At 37.8% G+C, this 8,252-nt stretch overlaps 1 protein-coding gene across 4 annotated transcripts in view; it reads right to left on the reverse strand.

The window, feature by feature from the left end:
- The window catches only part of LOC132824364 (activating molecule in BECN1-regulated autophagy protein 1-like), a 446,197-nt gene extending 438,555 nt beyond the window's left edge, over positions 1–7,642 (reverse strand). For all 4 annotated transcript variants that reach the window (XM_060838755.1, XM_060838754.1, XM_060838752.1 and 1 more), the window contains exon 1: positions 7,479–7,642. The gene's annotated coding sequence lies outside the window, so the exon portion shown is untranslated. The remainder of the gene's footprint in view (positions 1–7,478) is intronic.
- Positions 7,643–8,252: the final 610 nt, after the last annotated feature.

The following is an 8,252-nucleotide window of genomic DNA, read 5'->3' on the forward strand; positions in this document are numbered from 1 at the left end:
CAGCTAAAGGGAGTGTGAGGACATTGGAGGTGTAAATAAGGAATTAATAATGGAAAAAAAGGAGATAGTGGATAATTTAAACTAATATTTTTTATCAGTCATCCTGGTGGAGGACCCAGAAAATATCTCAAAGATAACAGACAAGCAAGGTATTAATGGGAGGAAATATAACAGTCTCTATCATGAGCAATGAAATATTTGACAAACTAATAGGACTGGAGGCAGACAAGTCAATGGAACCTGATGGCCATATCCAACCATTTTAAAAGGAAGTGACTGCAAAGACAGTTTATCAAAGTATTCCAGAACTCACTGCATTCTGGAGGGTTACAGCAGAATGGGATAAAATTGATGTGATATTCCGCTCAGCAAGAGAAGGAAAGACAGAAAACAGGAATTATAGGCCAGTTAATTTAACATTTGTTGTCGAGAAAATGTTAGAGTCCATTATTAAAAAGAAGAAACAGCAGGACATTTCAAATAGCTTAATACAATCAAACAGAGTCAATATGATTTTGTGAAAGGGAAATCATGCTTGACAAATTTGCTCAAGTTCTTTGAGGACTTAATAAGCAGAGCTGATAAAAGGGTAACTGGAAGATGTAGTGTATTTTAATTTTGAGAAGGTATTTGATAAGGTGCCACATGAAAGATTATTACACAGGAAAGGAGCTCAGTTACATTGGGCGCAATATATTAGCATGGCTGAGCACTGGTTAACAGCCAGAACATAGACAGTCAGGATTAATGGGGCTTTTTTCAAGTTGGAAAGATGTAACTAGTGGAATGCCACAAGCAGAAGGGCTAAGTAATATTTCCTCTAAACTGCGCGGCCTCCAAGGTTCCACATATATCAATCAGCTTGCTGAAGTGTTGACTTCCAATTTTGGCTGACATGGACCTTGGAGGTCCATGCAGAAGAAAACATAATTAGGGGGAATGTAGTTTCAATTATTTACTATCTATCATGAAGACATCAAGAAGAAGACATTGAATTTGGATGCATTGCACATTGATGATATAAAAATAGGTAGGAAGGCATGTTGCAATGAAGATATATAGACTCTGCAACAGGATACTGCTAGGTTGCAGAAGTGGGCAAAAACTTGGTAGATAGAGTTTAATGTAGGATATTGTGAGATCTTGTACTTTGCTAGGAAGAATCAAAAGACAGATTACTTTAATGGAGAGAGAGAGAGACTCCAAAAAAAAAAGTGAAACACATTGGCATTGGAATGTTCCTCTGCATGAAACACAAAACGTTAGCATACAGGTACAGCAAATAATTAAGACGAGTCAAAATTTGGTCTGCACAACTCAGGGCTTTGAGTTTAAAATATAAGTAAGTCTTGTTACAACCGTACAGGATGTTGGTGAAGCTGTAGCTAGAGTACAGTTTTGCTCTCTGTATTTAAGAAATGATGTACTAGCAATTTAAAAGAGATTCACTAGACAAATTTTTGGAATGGAGGAGGTGTTGATGTATTAAGAATGGCTAAAGAGATTACGCTTTCACTCATAAGAGTTTAGAAGAATAAGGAATGATTCGGCAGGGGCTTAACATAGTGAATGTTGAAAAGATGTTTACACCAACTGTAGAATTTCAAACTAGGTGGCACTTACAGAATAAGGGGAGATCAACATAAAGCTGAGACGTGAAGAATTTCTTCTCCCAGAGGGCAGAGAATGTTTGGAGCTTGATATCTCAGAATTGTGGAGGCAAGATCACTGAAGGTTTTTAAAAAAAGGTAGCTAGTTCTTTTAAACATCAGGGAGTTGAAGGTTATGCTGAGCTGATACAAAAGGGGAGTTGAGGCATGGAGAAAATCAGCCACGATTTTCTTGAACAGCAAGGCAGGTTTGAGGGGGCCAGACATACTATTGTTATTTCCTCACTTCCATTGCTCTTACAAGACCGATTGCTGAATAATTTGCCAACACTAGTGTTAGTAAAACTTTGTCAGATTACCAACTTTTTTAAAAAAAATACATTACAATAGCTAATACAACTCAAAGCTCCACTGATTGGCAGTTGCTTGGAACATCAGAAAATAGCTCATAATTGCAATCTTTAATTTTTCAAATGTCATCCACATATCTTACAATAAATCTAGGTTTCTTTTGATGGTCCAACTTTTAAAGTAATAAGCCCTTAACTATGTAAAACAAAAAAAGAAATGCCGTTCAAAAATGTCTTTCACATCAAGAAATGTTCCAAAGGACAGTACAGTCAATTAAATACTTTTGCAGTGTAATCACAGTCAAAAACACAGCAATTTACACACGGCAAACTTCCACAAACAGCAACATGATAATGACCAGAATGTGTGTCTTTTAAATTGAAGTTGATCAAGGACTGAATATTGGCACCAGGACAATTTGTACAAAAGGAAACATGCTGCTGAGGCTGGGAATCTGATGTAAAAACTGAAAATGCTAAAGATATTCAGCAGGTCTAAAGAGAAAGAAAATCAATTCAGAATCAGATCGAAGGAAGATTGAAAACTGTAATATGTTTTCATCAAGTGAAATGGTGGAGGATAAGAAAGAGAACAAAACTAAATTTAAAAAATAGTCCATGGTGAAAGACCAAAGGGAGTCGTGATGAGATAAGAAACATGGCAAGGCATGGTGGAATGTGCAGAATTCTGAATAGCTGCTATCTGAAAGCAAAGGAGAAAAAAATGGGAAAGCAAAAACCAACAAGAAACAAAATGCAGTTAGTAATTGAATTACCGACTCAATGTTGAGTCTGGAAGACTGTTAAGCACCCAACCAAGAGATGAAGCCTACTTTGGGTCGCACTGGAACACCAATATTTCTTTCTTCAATCTTCTGCAAGGTGGGGAATTAAAATGACGAGCATCTTAAAGTTCATCTCTGCTGAATACAGAGTTGTTCTGCAAAATAGTCAGCCAATCTGTTTATCGTCTACCCAGTGTAAAGTGAACAACATCGTTAGAACTTAGATCATTACAGCGCAGTACAGACCCTTCGGCACTTGATGTTGCACTGCCCTGTGAATCCAATCTGAAGCCCATCTAACCTGCACTATTCCATTCTCGTCCATATGCCTATCCAATGACCATTTAAATGCCCGTAAAGTTGGCAAGTTGACAACTGTTGCAGGCAGTGCGTTCCTCAGCCCCCCTACTGAGTAAAGAAACCATCTCTGACATCTGACCTATATCTATCACCTGTCAATTTGAAGCTATGCCCCCTTGTGCTATCCAGCACCATCCTAGGAAAAAGGCTCTCACTCTCCACCTGATCTAACCCTTATATGTCTCAATTAAGTCACCTCTCAACCTTCTTCTCTCGAAAGAAAACAGCCTCAAGTCCCTCAAGCTTTCCTCGTAAGACATTCCCTCCATTCCAGGCAACATCCTAGTAAATCTCCTCTGAACCCTTTCCAAAGCTTGCACATCCTCCCTGTAATGCGGTGACCAGAACTGCACGCAATACTCCAAGTGCAGCCACACCAGAGTTTTGTATTGCTGCATCATGACCTCATGGTTCTGAAACTCGACCCCTTTACTAATAAAAACTAACAAACCGTATGCCTTCTTAACAGCCCTATCAAACTGGATGGCAACTCTGAGGGGTCTATATACATTTAGCACACTCATTTGCCATTTAGCATTTTACCAGCCACTATCACACTTTTTTCCCCAAACATTTCCCTTCACTTTGTTCTGTTCCATCTTTGAACGTCACCCATCTGCAACATCTTCCAGTTGTGATAATGTGTCTATGCTTGAAATACTAATTTGTCTGTTCTTTCTCTAAATGCTAGTTAGTTTATGGAATTCTTCCAGTGTCTTTTGTTACAGATTTCCAGCATTTGCTATTTCTAAAAGTGCCCTTTAAATTAATTTGAATAGTTTTTTGGGGATTTTACAGGTTGCACATGGCAGATGTTACAGAATCAACATTTAAGCTAATGAATCCCTAAGTTACCCAATGACCTCAATACTCATTTGGAGACAGAGAAGAGGAAAATCTAGACAGCGTGCTCATTCTTGATTGAGATCCATTAATTTGTGCTGATGAGTGACAAAGTATGAACAATGATATATGGCAAGCATCAAATATTTGGTATAGGGGCATGGGGTTTTGAAAATTGACCTATATTTATTGTGAACATAAAATAACAATTTAGTCAAGGTGCAATACTGCTATCCCTGTAAAGCATACCCAAATTTCTTTCACCACTTTTACGGAAGGAATTTTCAATAGCAGCTACATTTTAATATGGGATTACATATAGTATGGGTGGCACAGTGGTTAGCACTGCTGCCTCACAACGCCAGAGATCCGCATTCAATTCCCGCCTTGGGCAACTGTCTGTGTGGAGTTTGCACATTCTCCCAGTGTCTGCATGGGTTTCCTTCGAGTGCCCCGGTTTCCTCCCACAGTCCAAAGATGTGCAGGTTAGGTGAATTGGCCATGCTAAATTGCACGTAGTGTTAGGTGAAGGGGTAAATGCAGGGGAATGGGTCTGGGTGGGTTGCTCTTTGGAGGGTCGGTGTGGATTTGTTGGCCCAAAGGGCCTGTTTCCACACTGTAAGTAATCTAATCTAATAAAAAGACATGAATAGAGTAATTATCATCAAAGCCATAGCAAGTCACAGCAAATTCAGTAAATTAATTTCCCTGTTCTTCAAACCCAAGACAAGACGCAAATACTAAATCCAACTGCTCTATTCTCAGAATTTGTTCCAAGACCTTGAATTAGTTTTGAAGAAAAACTCATCATCTCATTGTCAACTTCATCCCATCTCTATTTCATAACCTGTTTTGCAATTCCATACTAATGTCGTAGTAGTTCCAGATTTTTACCTTTTAATATTCTATACTTCAAATGCAGAACTGTGCATGCTCCTCTTCCTTAATACCTTTCCTAATGAAATATTGAACTCACAATTCCTGAAATTTCTCAATAAAGCATCACAAATAGATCATAATATTGACATTCATCACTAAAGATCAAAGACAATAAATGCATTTGTTTATAAACTATGTTTGCATTCCACGATCATTTAACCTTTTTTTTAACCAAACTTACACCAAAACACTAACTCTTATGAAATTAAAACAAATTACGCTCAGCAGATCTAACACATCTGTGGAGAAAGAAGCAGCATTCACATTTCAAGTCAAGAACTAAGGAAAGGTGAATTCTGTTCTTTGCTGCAGATTTTCAGGATTTGTACTATGCCGTTTTTATTAGTGCCCTTTGATATAGCACAAACACCGACCCACCTAATACGTAACTTTATCTACAGACTTAGATGAAGGGCAAGAGTTAACAAATGTACAATTGGGAAATTTGCTGTTGATACAAAATGAAACTAAATTGTTAAGAGAATACAAGGAGTCTTCAAAGGGATGTGGGTAGGTTTGCCGACCAGGTAAAATTTGCCAAACGGAATTTAATGCAGATAAATGTGAACTTGTCCACTTTGGCAAGAACAACAGAAAAGGCATATTATTCAAATGAAGAAAGAGTGTAAAAATATGAAGTAAAGAAAAATCAAGGTATTCTAGCAAAAGAACCACAAAAGGTTAGTATGCAGGTACGGCAAGTGTTATATCTGCAGTTTAATGCAAGGGAGGAGAGTTAAATATAAAAGCAGGGATGTTTTGCTGCACTTGTGCAAGGCAGTGGCAAGACCACATTAGCAGTAGTGTGTACGATTGTGGTATCCTTACTTAAAGAAGGATTATCGTTCCATTAGAAGTAGTTCAGAGCATGTTAACTCAATGGATACCTAGGATGGGGAAAATTATCTTTTCAGGAATGGTTGGACAGGCAGGGTGTGTATCCACTTGAGTTTAGGAGAATGAGGAATAATCTTACAGAAACATACAAGATCCTGTGGGGTCTTGATAGGGTGGATACTGAGAATTTGTTTCCTAATGTGATGCAAAGACAAACTGGGAAAAACATTTTTAAAACAAAGATCATTTCAGATAAAAATTAAGAGATTTATTTTCTCTCAGAGTGGTGAGTTTTTCTTCCCTAGACAGTCTTGGACGCTGGGCGATTTAATATTTTTAAGGCATACATAGATACACTACCAAAGGATATCAGGGCTTGACAGGAATGTGAAGTAAGGGATCAAATTGCCCACTGTTTGTAATTCTTATGTTCACATGTAAATTTCCTGATCTTAAACCAGTCTGATTAAGCTTAAAATTTACATCCAAATGTTTATAAGTCTAACTGTACGAGAAAAACCAAAAAATGTTATAAACTGTTTTTAAAATATGACGTCTAAAGTACATGAAGAGTTGTTTATTAACTTTGCAGATCTATTTTCATGCATGAAAATTAACATAAAGAATGAAAACAGCACAGCTTTAGCAACTCCCTAATAATCCAATAGTTTACACTAAATTTGACATGTTTTACATTCTAGTGTATACTAAAATGATTCATGAATTTCCAGTCAAATGCCTGTAATGACATTGGAGGAAGTTCTAGGCCATCGCAAATATGAAACTCCTCATTACCTTCAATGTCCTTCTCCAAAATGTTCAGGTTTTTAAAGCCTAGGGTGAGCAGCAACATTTGCCAGCACAATAATGACTACATTTTAGAATCATATTTCAGAATACCCAAATTTATAACATAATACATAGCTTTTCAGCCCATCCTGGAAGTATCATTCAACAAACAACCCACCCAGCCTAATCCTACCTTCTTGCACTTGGTCCATAGTCTGGCAGGTAACAATTCTTCAAGACAGCATCCAAATATTTAATAAAACGTGGTGATAGTTTGTGCTGCTACCACTTTCTGGGTGAGGGGGAAAAAAGTTTCCTCATCTTCCCTTTAATCCCTCTATTAATCACTAAGTTTTGACTCTTGTGTTAAGGAAAATTTTGTCATCTCTATTTTACACACCTCAGTTAAGTCACTTCTCAGACTTAACAGTTAGTTTATGAAACACATTAAAATATAACAAGATTATGTCTACATAAATTCCTGCATTGTCTTATGGTTCAGCTATTCTGAAAGAAGGCCCCTTACCAAGGCTTTTCATTTCTAAGATTACAACATAAAAGGGGAAACGTCGTTTACAGGCCTACTGGATCATACAGAATTCGTCAAATTCAAACATCATTAAAAAGGAACCACTTTCACATTTTGCCTAGGACCATTCCAGCCTATCGAGCTTCCCATTTTGTGCTTGTAAAATTGATGCTTAAAACACAGCCTGGGCAGACATTTTGTGTAGAACTGCCCCTCTTGAAACAGCATTAAACTACACCCCATCCCGGAACACAGTGAACAAGGACAGTGCTTCACATTCATGAATTACCAGAGGAGAAATTAATTCCTGGGAACTGAACAGTGGGTGGAAGAGATGGGGAGGGGGTGGTTGGAAAATGTCCCTGAGAGATACCATGACAACTTGTCTAATCCACAGAATATCAGACACAAGACTGTGGAGTTTTGCCTCACTTACCTTTTGGGAAGACAGGTGGGAAGTGCCAGAGGTCAAACAAACTGTTTAATGTCCATTACTGAGCAGAATAAAATTGTCTGTCAAAAGAACAAGTTTTGGTGTGGCCTAAAAACCTTTCACATATTCCATAATTTCTTGTGTTACAGACATCAATGACTCTTCAGACCGGTGTAATTGATACCGAGCAATAGATAGCATCTGGAGCCAGACCAGAGCAATGGCATCGACAACATCGACCGCTCACACCAACAGGAAGACATCACCAAGCCAGAGTCAGACAGTCAAGGCCAGACCAAGTGAAATTGTTCAACCACCGTCTGCCCATCCAACCGGGGACTGAGGTTATTTTAAGGCCCGATTGCAACATCTCATCTTAACAGTTCACATCAAACATCCATTTTTAAAAGAATAAATCATGCTTTACAGGCTTAAGTGACATATTGAAAAGCTTATATGTTGTATCTCTGCCTCATCATGTTTTTTTTGCGTCTCATGGGGAACTGCAAAAATGTCAGTCTTGGCAAACCTTCTTTTGAAGACATTAGACTGTGAATTATGATAGATAACCATTCAGGCAAGGCTTGTACAATACATTTGAATTCATATTGAATATTGTTATTCAATAAAGAACAGATTGCAGAACTAGGCTAATATGTTCAGTCCTTAACATGGACTTAATTAGTTAATCTTAGCTTTATCAATGCTTGGAGAACCATAATCTTAATGGAGTGGGAAATGAATGTCATTTTGATGCAACATCTCACATTCTCTCAG

Source organism: Hemiscyllium ocellatum, chromosome 18 (genome assembly GCF_020745735.1).
Source record: "Hemiscyllium ocellatum isolate sHemOce1 chromosome 18, sHemOce1.pat.X.cur, whole genome shotgun sequence".
In the NCBI taxonomy this organism is placed as follows: Eukaryota; Metazoa; Chordata; class Chondrichthyes; order Orectolobiformes; family Hemiscylliidae; genus Hemiscyllium; species Hemiscyllium ocellatum.